Source organism: Procambarus clarkii, chromosome 23 (assembly GCF_040958095.1).
Source record: "Procambarus clarkii isolate CNS0578487 chromosome 23, FALCON_Pclarkii_2.0, whole genome shotgun sequence".
NCBI lineage: Eukaryota > Metazoa > Arthropoda > Malacostraca > Decapoda > Cambaridae > Procambarus > Procambarus clarkii.
In genome coordinates, this window is record NC_091172.1 from 47,361,687 (window position 1) to 47,379,858 (window position 18,172).

Genomic DNA, 18,172 nt, shown 5'->3' on the forward strand with positions numbered 1-18,172 from the left:
CATATATCGCACCACTGTACGGGTGCCCGCTCACGTATATCCCACCCCTGTACGGGTGCCCGATCTCATATAACCCACCCCTTTACGGGTGCCCGTCCTCATATATCTAACCCTCGTACGGGTGTCCGCCCGCATATATCCCACCCCTGTACGGGTCCCCGTCTTCATATATCCCACACCTGTATGGTTATCCACCCGCGTGTATTCCACCCCTGTACGGGTGCCAGCCCTCATATATCACACCCCCTGTATATCACGCCCACCCGCAAATATCCCACCCTTTTACGGGTGCCCACCCGCATGTATCCCATCCCTGTACGGGTGCCTGTCTTCATATATCCCACCCCTTTATGGGTGCCCACCTGCATGTATCCCACCCCTGTACGGGTGCCCGCCCTCATATATCCCACACCTGTACAGGCGCCCGCTGTCATATATTCCACCCCTGTACAGGCGCCCGCCCTTATATATGACACCCCTATACGGGAGCCCTCCCTCATATATTCCACCCCTCTACGGGTGCCCACCTGCATGTATCCCACCCCAGTACGGTTGCCTGCCCTCATATATCCCACACCTGTACGGGTGCTCCAGCCTCATATATCCCACCACTGTATGGTTGCCGCCTGCATTTATCCCACCTCTGTACGGGTGTCCGCCGGCATGTATCCCACCCCTGTACGGGTGCCCGCCCTCTTGTATCCCACATCTGTATGTGTGCCCGCCCTCATATATCCCACCACTGTACAGGTGCCTGCCCTAAAATATCCCACCCCCCTTTACGAGTGCCCAATCGCATATATCCAACCCGTGTACGGGTGCCCACCCGCATAAATCCACCCCTGTACAGCTGCCCGTCTTCATATATCCCACCCTTGTACGAGTGCCCGCGCACATATATTTCACCCCTTTACGGGTGCCCGCCCACATATATCCTACACCTGTACAGGTGCCCGCACTCATATATCCCACCCCTGAACGGGTGCCCCCCCCTCATATATCCCACCCCTGCACGGGTGCACGCCCTAATATATCCCACCCCTTTACGGTTGCCCGCCTTCATATATACCACCCCTGTACGGGTGCCCAACCGCATGTATCCCAGCCTTGTACGGGTGCCAGCCCACATATATCCCTCTCCTGTACGGGTGCCAGCCCTCATATATCCCAACCCTTTATGGTTTCCTGCCCGCATGTACACCACCCCTTTACGGGTGCCCGCCTACATATATACCACACCTATACGGTTGCAAGCCTCCATATATCCCACCCCTGTACGTGTGCCCGCCCGCATGTATCCCACCCCTGCACGAGTGTCCGCCCTCATATATCCCATCTCTGTACTGGTGCCAGCCCTCATATATCCCACTACTGTACAGGTGCCCGCCCGCATATACCCAACCATATACGGCTGCCCTCCCTCACATATCCCACCCCTGTACGGGTGCCCTCCCTCATATATCCCACCCCTGTATCGGTGCCCACCCTCATATGTCCCACCCCTGTTAAGTTGCCCACCCTCATATATCCCACCCCTATACGGGTGCCCGCCCTCATATAACCCTCTTCTGTCTGTGTTCCCGCTCTCATATATCCCACCCTTGTACGGGTGCCCGCCCTCACTTTATCCCACCACTTTAAAGTTGCCCAGCCTCATATATTCCACCCCTTGTACAGGTGCTTGCCCACATATATCCCACCCCTGTAAAGTTGCCCGTCCTCATATATCCTACCCCTGAACGGGTGCCCGCCCGCATGTATCCCACCCCTATAAGGGTGCCCGCGCTCACATATCCCACCTCTTTACAGGTGCCCGACCTCATATATCCCACCCTTGCACAGGTGCCAGCCCTCAAATATCCCACACCTGTACGGGTGCCCAATCTCATATATCCCACCTCCTGTATTGGTGCCCGCCCTTATATATCCCACCCCAGTACGGATGCCCGCCCTCATATATCCCACCCCTGTACAGGTGCCAGCCCTCATATATCCCACCCCTGTACGGGTGCCCACCATCATATATCGCACCCCTGTACGGGTTCCCGCCCTCATATATCCCAACCCTGAACAGGTGCCCACCCTCATATATCCCACCCCTGTAAGGGTGCCTGCCCTTATATATACCACCCCTGTACAGGTGCCCACCCTCATACATCCCACCCCTGTAAGGGTGAGCACCCTCATATATCGCACCCCTGTACGGGTTTCTGCCCTGATACATCTCACCCCTGTAATGGTGCCCACCCTCAAATATCCACCACTGTACGGGTGCCCGCCCTCATATATCCCACCCCTGTACTGGTGCCCGCTCTCATATATCCAACCCCTTTACGGGTGCCTGTCCTCATATATCCCACCCCTGTACGGGTGCCCGCCCTCATATATCCCACCCCAGTACAGGTGCCCGCCCTCATATATCCCACCCCTGTAAAGTTGGGGTGGTACTGTTGTAGAGTAGTGGGGTTGGGTGCTAAAGTGGTGGGGTGTGTTGTAGTCTGGTGGGCTGTGTGGTAGTGTGGTGAGGTTGTGTGGCAGTGTGGTAGGGACGTGTGGTAGTGTGGTGGAGTGTGTGGTAGTGTGGTGGAGTGTGGGTAATGTGCTGGGGTTGTGTGGTAGTGTGGTGGTTTGTGTGGCAGTGTGTTGGGTTTGTGTGGTGGTGTGGTCAGGAGGTGTGGAAGTGAAGTAGAGTGTGTAGTATTGTGGTGGAGTGTGTGGTAGTGTGGTGGGGTTGAGTAGTATTGTGGTGGGGTCTGTTGTAGTGTGATGAGGGTGTGTGGTAGAGAGGTGGGGTGTGTGGTAGAGAGGTGGGGTGTGTGGTAGTGTGGTAGGGTGTGTGGTGGGGTGTGTGGTATTGTGGTGGGGTTGTGTGGTAGTATGGTTGGGTGTGTGGTTGTGTGGTTGGATGTTGTAGAGTGGTGGGGTTGTGTGGTAGTGTGATTGGGTATTATGGTGGGGTTGTGTGGTAGAGTGGTGGGGATGCGTGGGTGTGTATGGGGTGAGTAGTATTGTAGTGAGGTGTGTGGTAGTGTGGTGAGGTGTATGGTGGGGTATGTGGTAGTGTGGTGGGGTGTGTGGAGGGGTTGTGTGGCAGTGTGTTGTGGACGTGTCGTCGTGTCCTGGAGAGTGTGGTAGTGTGGTGGAGTGTGTGGTAGAGTTGTCGGGTTGTTTGGTGGGGGTATGGTTTTTTGCTTGGGTGTGTGGTAGTGCGGTGGGGAAGTGCGGTAGTGAGGTGGGGTGTGTGGTAGTGTGGTGGGGTTGTGTGGTATTGTGGTGGGGTGTGTTTTAGTGTGGTGGGGTGTGTGGTAGTGTGGTGGGATGTGTGGTAGTGTGGTGGGGTTGTGTGGTAGTGTGGTGGGGGTGCTTGGTAGTGTGATGGGTGTGTGGTAGTGTGGTGGGTTGTGTAGTATTGTGGTGGGTTGTGTAGTTTTGTGGTGGGGTGTGTGGTAGTGTTATGGCGTGTGTAGTAGTGTAGTTGGGTGTGTGGTAGTGTGGTGGGGTTGTGTAGAATTGTCGTGGGATATGTGTTAGTGTGGTGGGAGTGTGTTGTTGTGTAGTTGGGTGTGTGGTAGTGTGGTGGGGTGTGTGGTGGGGTTGTGTGGCGGTGTGTTGTGGACGTGTAGTAGTGTCGTGGAGTGTGTGGTAGTGTGGTGGAGTGTGTGATAGAGTTGTGGGGTTGTGTGGTGGTGGGTATGGTTGTTTGGTTGGGTCTGTGGTAGTGCGGTGGGGTTGTGCGGTAGTGAGGTGGGGTGTGTGGTAGTGTGGTGGGGTTGTGTGGTATTGTGGTGGGGTGTGTTGTAGTGTGGTGGGGTGTGTGGTAGTGTGGTGGGGTGTGTGGTAGTGTGGTGGGGTTGTGTGGTAGGGTGGTGGGGGTGTTTGGTAGTGTGACGGGTGTTTGGTAGTGTGGTGGGTTGAGTAGTATTGTGGTGGGGTGTGTGGTAGTGTTATTGCGTGTGTAGTAGTGTAGTTGGGTGTGTGGTGGGGTTGTGTAGTATTGTCATGGGATATGTGTTAGTGTGGTGGGGGTGTGTTGTTGTTTAGTTGGGTGTGTGGTAGTGTTGTGGGGTTTTGTGGTTGTGTGTTGGGGGTGTGTGGTAGTGTGGTGGGGGTGTGGTTGTGTGGTTGGGTGTGTGGTAGTGTGGTGGGGTTGTACTCACCTAGTTGTACTCACCTAGTTGTGTCTGCAGGATCGAGCAATGACTCTTGGATCCCGCCTTTCGAGCATCGGTTGTTTACAGCAATGACTCCTGTCCCATTTCCCTATCATACCTGGTTTTAAAATTATGAATAGTATTTGCTTCCACAACCTGTTCCTGAAGTGCATTCCATTTCCCTACTTCTCTCACGCTAAAAGAAAACTTCCTAACATCTCTGTGACTCATCTGAGTTTCAAGCTTCCATCCATGTCCTCACGTTCTGTTACTATTCCGTGTGAACATTTCGTCTATGTCCACTCTGTCAATCCCTCTGAGTATCTTATACGTTCCTATCATGTCCCCCCTCTCCCTTCTTCTTTCTAGTGTCGTAAGGCACAGTTCCCTCAGGCGCTCCTCATACCACATCCCTCGTAGCTCTGGGACGAGTCTCGTTGCAAACCTCTGAACCTTTTCCAGTTTCATTATATGCTTCTTCAGATGGGGACTCCATGATGAGGCGGCATACTCTAAGACTGGCCTTACGTAGGCAGTGTAAAGCGCCCTAAATGCCTCCTTACTTAGGTTTCTGAATGATGTTCTAACTTTTGCCAGTGTAGAGTATGCTGCTGTCGTTATCCTATTAATATGCGCCTCAGGAGATAGATTAGGTGTTACGTCCACCCCCAGGTCTCTTTCACGCGTCGTTACAGGTAGGCTGTTCCCCTTCATTGTGTACTGTCCCTTTGGTCTTCTATGTCCTAGTCCCATTTCCATAACTTTACATTTGCTCGTGTTGAATTCTAGAAGCCATTTCTCTGACCATCTCTGCAATCTGTTCAGGTCCTCTTGGAGGATCCTGCAATCCTCATCTGTCACAACTCTTCTCATCAACTTTGCATCATCCGCAAACATCGACATGTAGGACTCTACGCCTGTAAACATGTCGTTAACATATACAAGAAATAGAATTGGTCCCGGCACCGATTCTTGTGGTACTCCACTTGTCACTGTTCGCCAGTCCGACTTCTCGCCCCTTACCGAAACTCTTTGGCTCCTTCCTGTTAGGTAGTTCCTTATCCATGCAAGGACCTTTCTCCCCCCCCCCCCCCGGCCTGCCTCTCGAGCTTGTACAGCAGTCTCATGTGCGGTACTGTATCAAAGGCTTTTTGGCAGTCCAGAAATATGCAGTCTGCCCAACCATCTCTGTCCGTTGTGTAGTATTGTGGGGGGGGGGGGTGGGGCAGGGTGGTGGGGTGCACTGTAGTGTGGAAGTGTGTTGGGGTGTGTGGTACTGTGGTGGGGTTGTGAGGTAGTGTGGTGGGGTGTGTGGTTGTGTGGTGGGGTTGTGTGGTAGTGGGATGAGGTGTGTTGTAGTGTTTTAGGGATGTGTGGTAGTGTGGTGAGGTGTTTGGTAGTGCTGTGGGGTGGTGGTAGTGAGGTGGGGGGGGGTGTGGTAGTGGTGGGAAAGTGTGGTAGTGTGGTGGGGTTGTGTGGTAGTGTGGTGGGATGTGTGGTAGTGTGGTATGGTGTGCAGTAGAGTGGTGTAGTGTGGTGGGGTGTGTTGTAGTGTGATGGGGTGTGTGATAGTTTGGTTGGTGTGTGGTAGTGTGGAGGGGTGTGTGGTAGTGAGGTGGGGTGTGTGGTAGTGTAGTGGGGTGTATATTAGTGTGGTAGGGTGTGCGGTAGTGTGGTGGGATTGTGTGGTAGTGTGGTGGGGTGTGTTGTAGTGTGGTATAGTGTGTGGTAGTGTGGTAGGAGTGTGTACTGTTGTTGGTTTGTGGGAGTGTGGTGGTGGTGTGTGGTTATGTGGTGGGGTGTGTGGTAGTGAGGTGGGTGTGTGATAGTGAGATGGGGTTTGTGGTAGTATGGTGGGGTTTGTAGTATTGTGATGGGGGTGTGTGGTAGTGTGGTGGAGTGTGTAGTAGTGTGGTGGGCTGTGTGGTAGTGTGTTGGGGTTGTGTGGCAGTGTGGTGGGGACTTGTGGTAGTGTGGTGGAGTGTGTGGTAGTGCGGTTGAGTGTGTGGTGGTGTTGTGGCGTTGTGTGGTAGTGTGGTGGGTTGTGTGGTAGTGTGGTGGGTTTGTGTGGTAGTGTGGTGGAGAGGTGTGGTAGTGTAGTGGAGTGTTTAGTATTGTGGTGGGGTGTGTGGTAGTGTGATGGGGGTGTGTGGAAGAGTGGTGTGTGGAAGTGAGGTGGGGTTGTGTGGAAGTGGGGTGGGGTGTGAGCTAGTGTGGTGGGGTTGTGTAGTATTTTGGTGGAGTGTATGGTAGTGTGGTGGGGTGTGTGGTAGTGTGGTGGGGTTGTGTAGTATTGTAGTGGGGTCTGTTGTAGTGTGATGAGGGTGTGTGGTAGAGTGGTGGAGTGTGTCGTAGTGTGGTGGGGTGTGTGGTTGTGTGGTGGGGTGTGTGGTAGTGTTATGGCGTGTGTAGTAGTGTAGTTGGGTGTGTGGTAGTGTGGTGGGGTTGTGTAGTATTGTCGTGGGATATGTGTTAGTGTCGTGGGAGTGTGTTGTTGTGTAGTTGGATGTGTGGTAGTGTGGTGGGGTGTGTGGTGGGGTTGTGTGGCAGTGTGTTGTGGACGTGTCGTAGTGTCCTGGAGAGTGTGGTAGTGTGGTGGAGTGTGTGGTAGAGTTGTGGGGTTGTTTGGGGGGGTATGGTTGTTTGCTTGGGTGTGTTGTAGTGTGGTGGGGTGTGTGGTAGTGTGGTGGGATGTGTGGTAGTGTGGTGGGGTTGTGTGGTATTGTGGTGGGGTTGTGTGGTATTGTGGTTGGGTGTGTTGTAGTGTGGTGGGGTGTGTGGTAGTGTGGTGGGATGTGTGGTAGTGTGGTGGGGTTGTGTTGTAGTGTGGTGGGGGTGTTTGGTAGTGTGATGGGTGTGTGGTAGTGTGGTGAGTTGTGTAGTATTGTGGTGGGTTGTGTAGTTTTGTGGTGGGGTGTGTGGTAGTGTTATGGCGTGTGTAGTAGTGCAGTTGGGTGTGTGGTAGTGTGGTGGGGTTGTGTAGTATTGTCGTGGGATATGTGTTAGTGTGGTGGGAGTGTGTTGTTGTGTAGTTGGGTGTGTGGTAGTGTGGTGGGGTGTGTGGTGGGGTTGTGTGGCAGTGTGTTGTGGACGTGTCGTTGTGTCGTGGAGTGTGTGGTAGTGTGGTGGAGTGTGTGATAGAGTTGTGGGGTTGTGTGGTGGGGGGTATGGTTGTTTGGTTGGGAGTGTGGTAGTGCGGTGGGGGTGTGCGGTAGTGAGGTGGGGTGTGTGGTAGTGTGGTGGGGTTGTGTGGTTTTGTGGTGGGGTGTGTTGTAGTGTTGTGGGGTGTGTTGTTGTGTAGTTGGGTGTGTGGTAGTGTTGTGGGATTTTGTGGTAGTGTGTTGGGGTGTGTGGTAGTGTGGTGGGGGTGTGGTTGTGTGGTTGGGTGTGTGGTAGTGTGGTGGGGTTGTGTAGTATTGTGGTGGGGTGTGTGGCAGGGTGGTGGGGTGCACCGTAGTGTGGAAGTTGATTGGGGTGTGTGGTACTGTGGTGGGGATGTGAGGTAGTGTGGTGGGGTGTGTGGTTGTGTGGTGGGGTTGTGTGGTAGTGAGATGGGGTGTGTGATAGTTTGGTTGGTGTGTGGTAGTGTGGTGGGGTGTGTGGTAGTGAGGTGGGGTGTGTGTGGTAGTGTAGTGGGGTGTATGTTAGTGAGGTAGAGTGTGCGGTAGTGTGGTGGGATAGTGTGATAGTGTGGTGGGGTGTGTTGTAGTGTGGTATAGTGTGTGGTAGGGGTGTGTAGTGTTGTTGGTTTGTGGGAGTGTGGTGGTGGTGTGTGGTTATGTGGTGGGGTTTGTGGTAGTGAGGTGGAGTGTGTGATAGTGAGATGGGGTTAATGGTAGTATGGTGGGGTTTGTAGTATTGTGATGGGGGTGTGTGGTAGTGTGGTGGAGTGTGTAGTAGTGTGGTGGGCTGTGTGGTAGTGTGTTGGGGTTGTGTGGCTGTGTGGTGGGGACTTGTGGTAGTGTGGTGGAGTGTGTGGTAGTGTAGTTGAGTGTGTGGTAGTGTTGTGGCGTTGTGTGGTAGTGTGGTGGGTTGTGTGGTAGTGTGGTGGGTTTGTGTGGTAGTGTGGTGGAGAGGTGTGGTAGTGTAGTGGAGTGTTTAGTATTGTGGTAGTTTAGTGGAGTGTTTAGTATTGTGGTAGTGTAGTGGAGTGTAAAGTATTGTGGTAGTGTAGTGGAGTGTTTAGTATTGTGGTGGGGTGTGTGGTAGTGTGATGGGGGTGTGTGGTAGAGTTGTGTGTGGACGTGAGGTGGAGTTGTGTGGAAGTGGGGTGGGGTGTGAGCTAGTGTGGTGGGGTTGTGTAGTATTTTGGTGGAGTGTATGGTAGTATAGTGGGGTGTGTGGTAGTGTGGTGGGGTTGTGTAGTATTGCCGTGGGGTCTGTTGCAGTGTGATGAGGGTACGTGTGGTAGAGTGGTGGGGTGTGTCGTAGTGTCGTGGAGTGTGTGCGGTAGTGTGGTGGAGTGTGTGATAGAGTTGTGGGGTTGTGTGGTGGGGGAATGGTTGTTTGGTTGGGAGTGTGGTAGTGCGGTGGGGGAGTGCGGTAGTGTGGTGGGGTGTGTGGTAGTGTGGTGGGGTTGTGTGGTACTGTGGTGGGGTGTGTTATAGTGTTGTGGGGTGTGTGGTAGTGTGGTGGGGTCTGTGGTAGTGTGGTGGGGTTGTGTTGAAGTGTGGTGGGGGTGTTTGGTAGTGTGATGGGTGTTTGGTAGTGTGGTGGGTTGTGTAGTATTGTGGTGGGGTGTGTGGTAGTGTTATTTCGTGTGTAGTAGTGTAGTTGGGTGTGTGGTGGGGTTGTGTAGTATTGTCATGGGATATGTGTTAGTGTGGTGGGGGTGTGTTGTTGTGTAGTTGGGTGTGTGGTAGTGTTGTGGGGTTTTGTGGTAGTGTGTTGGGGTGTGTGGTAGTTTGGTGGGGGTGTGGTTGTGTGGTTGGGTGTGTGGAAGTGTGGTGGGGTTGTGTAGTATTGTGGTGGGATGTGTGGCAGGGTGGTGGGGTGCACCGTAGTGTGGAAGTGTGTTGGGGTGTGTGGTACTGAGGTGGGGTTGTGAGGTAGTGTGGTGGGGTGTGTGGTTGTGTGGTGGGGTTGTGTGGTAGTGGGATGGCGTGTGTTGTAGTGTTTTAGGGATGTGTGGTAGTTTGGTGAGGTGTTTGGTAGTGCTGTGGGGTGGTGGTAGTGAGGTGGGGGAGGGTGGTTGTGGTGGGAAAGTGTGGTAGTGTGGTGGGGTTGTGTGGTAGTGTGGTGGGATGTGTGGTAGTGTGGTATGGTGTGCATTAGAGTGGTGTAGTGTGGTGGGGTGTGTTCAAGTGTGATGGGGTGTGTGATAGTTTGGTTGGTGTGTGGTAGTGTGGTGGGGTGTGTGGTAGTGAGGTGGGGAGTGTGGTAGTGTAGTGGGGTGTATGTTAGTGAGGTAGGGTGTGCGGTAGTGTGGAGGGATTGTGTGGTATTGTGGTGGGGTGTGTTGTAGTGTTGTATAGTGTGTGGTATTGTGGTAGGGGTGTGTAGTGTTGTTGGTTTGTGGGAGTGTGGTGGTGGTGTGTGGTTATGTGGTAGGGTGTGTGATAGTGAGGTGGGGTGTGTGATAGTGAGATGGGGATTGTGGTAGTATGGTGGGGTTTGTAGTATTGTGATGGGGGTGTGTGGTAGTGTGGTGGAGTGTGTAGTAGTGTGGTGGGCTGTGTGGTAGTGTGTTGGGGTTGTGTGGCAGTGTGGTGGGGATTTGTGGTAGTGTGGTGGAGTGTGTGGTAGTGTAGTTGAGTGTGTGGTAGTGTTGTGGCGTTGTGTGGTAGTGTGGTGGGTTGTGTGGTAGTGTGTTGGGTTTGTGTGGTAGTGTGGATGAGAGGTGTGGTAGTGTAGTGGAGTGTTTAGTATTGTGGTAGTGTAGTGGAGTGTTTAGTATTGTGGTGGGGTGTGTGGTAGTGTGATGAGGGTGTGTGGTAGAGTGGTGTGTGGAAGTGAGGTGGGGTTGTGTGGAAGTGGGGAGGGGTGTGAGCTAGTGTGGTGGGGTTGTGTAGTATTTTGGTGGAGTGTATTGTAGTGTGGTGGGGTGTGTGGTTGTGTGGTGGGGTTGTGTAGTATTGTAGTGGGGTCTGTTGTAGTGTGATGAGGGTGTGTGGTAGAGTGGTGGGGTGTGCCGTAGTGTGGCGGGGTGTGTGGTTGTGTGGTGGGGTGTGTGGTAGTGTTATGGCGTGTGTAGTAGTGTAGTTGGGTGTGTGGTAGTGTGGTGGGGTTGTGTAGTATTGTGGTGGGGTGTGTTGTAGTGTGGTAGGGTGTGTGGTAGTGTGGTGGGATGTGTGGTAGTGTGGTGGGGTTGTGTGGTAGTGTGGTGGGCGTTTTGGTAGTTTGATGGGTGTGTGGTAGTGTGGTGGGTTGTGTAGCATTGTGGTGGGTTGTGTAGTTTTGTGGTGGGGTGTGTGGTAGTGTTATGGCGTGTGTAGTAGTGCAGTTGGATGTGTGGTAGTGTGGTGGGGTTGTGTAGTATTGTCGTGGGATATGTGTTAGTGTGGTGGGAGTGTGTTGTTGTGTAGTTGGGTGTGTGGTAGTGTGGTGGGGTGTGTGGTGGGGTTGTGTGGCAGTGTGTTGTGGACGTGACGTTGTGTCGAGGAGTGTGTGGTAGTCTGTTGGAGTGTGTGATAGAGTTGTGGGGTTGTGTGGTGGGGGGTATTGTTGTTTGGTTGGGAGTGTGGTAGTTCGGTGGGGGTGTGCGGTAGTGAGGTGGGGTGTGTGGTAGTGTGGTGGGGTTGTGTGGTATTGTGGTGGGGTGTGTTGTAGTGTTGTTGGGTGTGTGGTAGTGTTGTGGGGTGTGTGGTAGTGTGGTGGGGTTGTGTGGTAGTGTGGTGGGGGTGTTTGGTAGTGTGATGGGTGTTTGGTAGTGTGGTGGGTTGTGTAGTATTGTGGTGGGGTGTGTGGTAGTGTTATTGCGTGTGTAGTAGTGTAGTTGGGTGTGTGGTGGGGTTGTGTAGTATTGTCATGGGATATGTGTTAGTGTGGTGGGGGTGTGTTGTTGTGTAGTTGGGTGTGTGGTAGTGTTGTGGGGTTTTGTGGTAGTGTGTTGGGGTGTGTGGTAGTGTGGTGGGGGTGTGGTTGTGTGGTTGGGTGTGTGGTAGTGTGGTGGGGTTGTGTAGTATTGTGGTGGGGTGTGTGGCAGGGTGGTGGGGTGCACCGTAGTGTGGAAGTGTGTTGGGGTGTGGGGTACTGTGGTGGGGTTGTGAGGTAGTGTGGTGGGGTGTGTGGTTGTGTGGTGGGGTTGTGTGGTAGTGGGATGGGGTGTGTTGTAGTGTTTTAGGGATGTGTGGTAGTGTGGTGAGGTGTTTGGTAGTGCTGTGGGGTGGTGGTAGTGAGGTGGGGAGGGGGGTGGTAGTGGTGGGAAAGTGTGATAGTGTGGTGGGGTTGTGTGATAGTGTGGTGGGATGTGTGGTAGTGTGGTATGGTGTGCATTAGAGTGGTGTAGTGTGGTGGGGTGTGTTGTAGTGTGATGGGGTGTGTGATAGTTTGGTTGGTGTGTGGTAGTGTGGTGGGGTGTGTGGTAGTGAGGTGGGGTGTGTGGAAGTGTAGTGGGGTGTATGTTAGTGAGGTAGGGTGTGCGGTAGTGTGGTGGGATTGTGTGGTAGTGTGGTGGGGTGTGTTGTAGTGTGGTATAGTGTTTGGTAGTGTGGTAGGGGTGTGTAGTGTTGTTGGTTTGTGGGAGTGTGGTGGTGGTGTGTGGTTATGTGGTGGGGTGTGTGGTAGTGAGGTGGGGTGTGTGATAGTGAGATTGGGTTAGTGGTAGTATGGTGGGGTTTGTAGTATTGTGATGGGGGTGTGTGGTAGTGTGGTGGAGTGTGTAGTAGTGTGGTGGGCTGTGTGGTAGTGTGTTGGGGTTGTGTGACTGTGTGGTGGGGACTTGTGGTAGTGTGGTGGAGTGTGTGGTAGTGTAGTTGAGTGTGTGGTAGTGTTGTGGCGTTGTTTGGTAGTGTGGTGGGTTGTGTGGTAGTGTGGTGGGTTTGTGTGGTAGTGTGGTGGAGAGGTGTGGTAGTGTAGTGGAGTGTTTAGTATTGTGGTAGTGTAGTGGAGTGTTTAGTATTGTGGTAGTGTAGTGGAGTGTTTAGTATTGTGGTGGGGTGTGTGGTAGTGTGATGGGGGTGTGTGGTAGAGTGGTGTGTGGAAGTGAGGTGGAGTTGTGTGGAAGTGGGGTGGGGTGTGAGCTAGTGTGGTGGGGTTGTGTACTATTTTGGTGGAGTGTATGGTAGTGTGGTGGGGTGTGTGGTAGTGTGGTGGGGTTGTGTAGTATTGTAGTGGGGTCTGTTGCAGTGTGATGAGGGTACGTGTGGTAGAGTGGTCGGGAGTCGTAGTGTGGTGGGGTGTGTGATTGTGTGGTGGGGTGTGTGGTAGTGTTATGGCGTGTGTAGTAGTGTAGTTGGGTTTGTGGTAGTGTGGTTGGGTTGTGTAGTATTGTCGTGGGATATGTGTTAGTGTGGTGGGATATGTGTTAGTGTGGTGGTAGTGTGGTAGTTTGGTGGGGTGTGTGGTTTGGTTGTGTGGCAGTGTGTTGTGGACGTGTCGTAGTGTCCTGGAGAGTGGGGTAGTGTGGTGGAGTGTGTGGTAGAGTTCTGGGGTTGTTTGGTGGGGGGTATGGTTATTTGCTTGGGTGTGTGGTAGTGCGGTGGGGTTGTGCGGTAGTGAGGTGGGGTGTGTGGTAGTGTGGTGGGGTTGTGTGGTATTGTGGTGGGGTGTGTTGTAGTGTGGTGGGGTCTGTGGTAGTGTGGTGGGATGTGTGGTAGTGTGGTGGGGTTGTGTGGTAGTGTGGTGGGGGTGTTTGGTAGTGTGATGGGTGTGTGGTAGTGTGGTGGGTTGTGTAGTATTGTGGTGGGTTGTGTAGTTTTGTTGTGGGGTGTGTGGTAGTGTTATGGCGTGTGTAGTAGTGTAGTTGGGTGTGTGGTAGTGTGGTGGGGTTGTGTAGTATTGTCGTGGGAAATGTGTTAGTGTGGTGGGAGTGTGTTGTTGTGTAGTTGGGTGTGTGGTAGTGTGGTGGGGTGTGTGGTGGGGTTGTGTGGCAGTGTGATGTGGACGTGTCGTAGTGTCGTGGAGTGTGTGGTAGTGTGGTGGAGTGTGTGATAGAGTTGTGGGGTTGTGTGGTGGGGGGTATGGTTGTTTGGTTGGGTGTGTGGTAGTGTGGAGGGGGTGTGGTTGTGTGTTTGGGTGTGTGGTAGTGTGGTGGGGATGTGTAGTGTTGTGGTGGGGTGCACCGTAGTGTGGAAGTGTGTTGGGATGTGTGGTACTGTGGTGGGGTTGTGAGGTAGTGTGGTGGGGTGTGTGGTTGTGAGGTGGGGTTGTGTGGTAGTGGGATGGGGTGTGTTGTAGTGTTTTAGGGATGTGTGGTAGTGTGGTGAGGTGTTTGGTAGTGCTGTGGGGTGGTGGTAGTGAGGTGGGGGGGTGGTAGTGGTGGGAAAGTGTGGTAGTGTGGTGGGGTTGTGTGGTAGTGTGGTGGGATGTGTGGTAGTGTGGTATGGTGTGCATTAGAGTGGTGTAGTGTGGTGGGGTGTGTTGTAGTGTGATGGGTTGTGTGATAGTTTGGTTGGTGTGTGGTAGTGTGGTGGGGTGTGTGGTAGTGAGGTGGGGTGTGTGGTAGTGTAGTGGGGTGTATGTTAGTGTGGAAGGGTGTGCGGGAAGTGTGGTAGTGTGGTGGGGTGTGTTGTAGTGTGGAATAGTGTGTGGTAGTGTGGTAGGGGTGTGTAGTGTTGTTGGTTTGTGGGAGTGTGGTGGTTGTGTGTGGTTATGTGGTGGGGTGTGTGGTAGTGAGGTGGGGTGTGTGATAGTGAGATTGGGTTAGTGGTAATATGGTGGGCTTTGTAGTATTTTTGATGGGGGTGTGTGGTAGTGTGGTGGAGTGTGTAGTAGTGTGGTGGGCTGTGTGGTAGTGTGTTGGGGTTGTGTGGCTGTGTGGTGGGGACTTGTGGTAGTGTGGTGGAGTGTGTGGTAGTGTAGTTGAGTGTGTGGTAGTGTTGTGGCGTTGTGTGGTAGTGTGGTGGGTTGTGTGGTAGTGTGGTGGATTTGTGTGGTAGTGTGGTGGAGAGGTGTGGTAGTGTAGTGGAGTGTTTAGTATTGTGGTAGTGTAGTGGAGTGTTTAGTATTGTGGTAGTGTAGTGGAGTGTTTAGTATTGTGGTGGGGTGTGTGGTAGTGTGATGGGGGTGTGTGGTAGAGTGGTGTGTGGAAGTGAGGTGGAGTTGTGTGGAAGTGGGGTGGGGTGTGAGCTAGTGTGGTGGGGTTGTGTAGTATTTTGGTGGAGTGTATGGTAGTGTGGTGGGGTGTGTGGTAGTGTGGTGGGGTTGTGTAGTATTGTAGTGGGGTCTGTTCCAGTGTGATGAGGGTACGTGTGGTAGAGTGGTCGGGAGTCGTAGTGTGGTGGGGTGTGTGATTGTGTGGTGGGGTGTGTGGTAGTGTTATGGCGTGTGTAGTAGTGTAGTTGGGTTTGTGGTAGTGTGGTTGGGTTGTGTAGTATTATCGTGGGATATGTGTTAGTGTGGTGGGATATGTGTTAGTGTTGTGGTAGTGTGGTAGTTTGGTGGGGTGTGTGGTTTGGTTGTGTGGCAGTGTGTTGTGGACGTGTCGTAGTGTCCTGGAGAGTGGGGTAGTGTGGTGGAGTGTGTGGTAGAGTTGTGGGGTTGTTTGGTGGGGGGTATGGTTATTTGCTTGGGTGTGTGGTAGTGCGGTGAGGTTGTGCGGTAGTGAGGTGGGGTGTGTGGTAGTGTGGTGGGGTTGTGTGGTATTGTGGTGGGGTGTGTTGTAGTGTGGTGGGGTCTGTGGTAGTGTGGTGGGATGTGTGGTAGTGTGGTGGGGTTGTGTGGTAGTGTGGTGGGGGTGTTTGGTAGTGTGATGGGTGTGTGGTAGTGTGGTGGGTTGTGTAGTATTGTGGTGGGTTGTGTAGTTTTGTTGTGGGGTGTGTGGTAGTGTTATGGCGTGTGTAGTAGTGTAGTTGGGTGTGTGGTAGTGTGGTGGGGTTGTGTAGTATTGTCGTGGGAAATGTGTTAGTGTGGTGGGAGTGTGTTGTTGTGTAGTTGGGTGTGTGGTGGTGTGGTGGGGTGTGTGGTGGGGTTGTGTGGCAGTGTGATGTGGACGTGTCGTAGTGTCGTGGAGTGTGTGGTAGTGTGGTGGAGTGTGTGATAGAGTTGTGGGGTTGTGTGGTGGGGGGTATGGTTGTTTGGTTGGGTGTGTGGTAGTGTGGAGGGGGTGTGGTTGTGTGTTTGGGTGTGTGGTAGTGTGGTGGGGATGTGTAGTGTTGTGGTGGGGTGCATCGTAGTGTGGAAGTGTGTTGGGATGTGTGGTACTGTGGTGGGGTTGTGAGGTAGTGTGGTGGGGTGTGTGGTTGTGAGGTGGGGTTGTGTGGTAGTGGGATGGGGTGTGTTGTAGTATTTTAGGGATGTGTGGTAGTGTGGTGAGGTGTTTGGTAGTGCTGTGGGGTGGTGGTAGTGAGGTGGGGGGGTGGTAGTGGTGGGAAAGTGTGGTAGTGTGGTGGGGTTGTGTGGTAGTGTGGTGGGATGTGTGGTAGTGTGGTATGGTGTGCATTAGAGTGGTGTAGTGTGGTGGGGTGTGTTGTAGTGTGATGGGTTGTGTGATAGTTTGGTTGGTGTGTGGTAGTGTGGTGGGGTGTGTGGTAGTGAGGTGGGGTGTGTGGTAGTGTGGTAGGGGTGTGTAGTGTTGTTGGTTTGTGGGAGTGTGGTGGTTGTGTGTGGTTATGTGGTGGGGTGTGTGGTAGTGAGGTGGGGTGTGTGATAGTGAGATGGGGTTTGTGGTAGTATGGTGGGGTTTGTAGTATTGTGATGGGGGTGTGTGGTAGTGTGGTAGAGTGTGTAGTAGTGTGTTGGGCTGTGTGGTAGTGTGTTGGGGTTGTGTGGCAGTGTGGTGGGGACTTGTGGTAATGTGGTGGAGTGTGTGGTAGTGTGGTTGAGTGTGTGGTAGTGTTGTGGCGTTGAGTGGTAGTGTGGTGGGTTGTGTGGTAGTGTGGTGGAGAGGTGTGGTAGTGTAGTGGAGTGTTTAGTATTGTGGTGGGGTGTGTGGTAGTGTGATGGGGGTGTGTGGTAGAGTGGTGTGTGGAAGTGAGGTGGGGTTGTGTGGAAGTGGGGTGGGGTGTGAGCTAGTGTGGTGGGGTTGTGTAGTATTTTGGTGGAGTGTATGGTAGTGTGGTGGGGTGTGTGGTAGTGTGATGGGGTTGTGTAGTATTGTAGTGGGGTCTGTTGTAGTGTGATGAGGGTGTGTGGTAGAGTGGTGGGGTGTGTCGTAGTGTTGTGGGATGTGTGGTTGTGTGGTAGTGTTATGGCGTGTGTAGTAGTGTAGTTGGGTGTGTGGTAGTGTGGTGGGGTTTTGTAGTATTGTCGCGGGATATGTGTTAGTGTTGTGGGAGTGTGTTGTTGTGTAGTTGGGTGTGTGGTAGTGAGGTGGGGTGTGTGGTGGGGTTGTGTGGCAGTATGTTGTGGACGTGTCGTAGTGTCCTGGAGAGTGTGGTAGTGTGGTGGAGTGTGTGGTAGAGTTGTGAGGTTGTTTGGTGGGGGGTATGGTTGTTTGCTTGGGTGTGTGGTAGTGCGGTGGGGTTGTGCGGTAGTGAGGTGGGGTGTGTGGTAGTGTGGTGGGGTTGTTTGGTATTTTGGTGGGGTGTGTTGTAGTGTGGTGGGGTGTGTGGTAGTGTGGTGGGATGTGTGGTAGTGTGGTGGGGTTGTGTGGTAGTGTGGTGGGGGTGTTTGGTAGTGTGATGGGTGTGTGGTAGTGTGGTGGGTTGTGTAGTATTGTGGTGGGCTGTGTAGTTTTATGGTGGGGTGTGTGGTAGTGTTATGGCGTGTGTAGTAGTGTAGTTTCGTGTGTGGTAGTGTGGTGGGGTTGTGTAGTATTGTCGTGGGATATGTGTTAGTGTGGTGGGAGTGTGTTGTTGTGTAGTTGGGTGTGTGGTAGTGTGGTGAGGTGTGTAGTGGGGTTGTGTGGTAGTGTGATGTGGACGTGTCGTAGTGTTGTGGTGTGTGTGGTAGCGTGGTTGAGTGTGTGATATAGTTGTGGTGTTGTGTGGTGGGGGGTATGGTTGTTTGGTTGGGAGTGTGGTAGTGCGGTGGGGGTGTGCGATAGTGAGGTGGGGTGTGTGGTATTGTGGTGGGGTGTGTGGTAGTGTTGTGGGGTGTGTACTCACCTAGTTGTACTCACCTAGTTGTGTTTGCGGGGGTTGAGCTCTGGCTCTTTGGTCCCGCCTCTCAACCGTCAATCAACAGGTGTACAGATTCCTGAGCCTATCGGGCTCTGTCATATCTACACTTGAAACTGTGTATGGAGTGAGCCTCCACCACATCACCCCCTAATGCATTCCATTTGTCAACCACTCTGACACTAAAAAAGTTCTTTCTAATATCTCTGTGGCTCATTTGGGCACTCAGTTTCCACCTGTGTCCCCTTGTGCGTGTTCCCCTTGTGTTAAATAGACTGTCTTTATCTACCCTATCAATCCCCTTCAGAATCTTGAATGTGGTGATCATGTCCCCCCTAACTCTTCTGTCTTCCAGCGAAGTGAGGTTTAATTCCCGTAGTCTCTCCTCGTAGCTCATACCTCTCAGCTCGGGTACTAGTCTGGTGGCAAACCTTTGAACCTTTTCCAGTTTAGTCTTATCCTTGACTAGATATGGACTCCATGCTGGGGCTGCATACTCCAGGATTGGCCTGACATATGTGGTATACAAAGTTCTGAATGATTCTTTACACAAGTTTCTGAATGCCGTTCGTATGTTGGCCAGCCTGGCATATGCCGCTGATGTTATCCGCTTGATATGTGCTGCAGGAGACAGGTCTGGCGTGATATCAACCCCCAAGTCTTTTTCCTTCTCTGACTCCTGAAGAATTTCCTCTCCCAGATGATACCTTGTATCTGGCCTCCTGCTCCCTACACCTATCTTCATTACATTACATTTGGTTGGGTTAAACTCTAACAACCATTTGTTCGACCATTCCTTCAGCTTGTCTAGGTCTTCTTGAAGCCTCAAACAGTCCTCTTCTGTTTTAATCCTTCTCATAATTT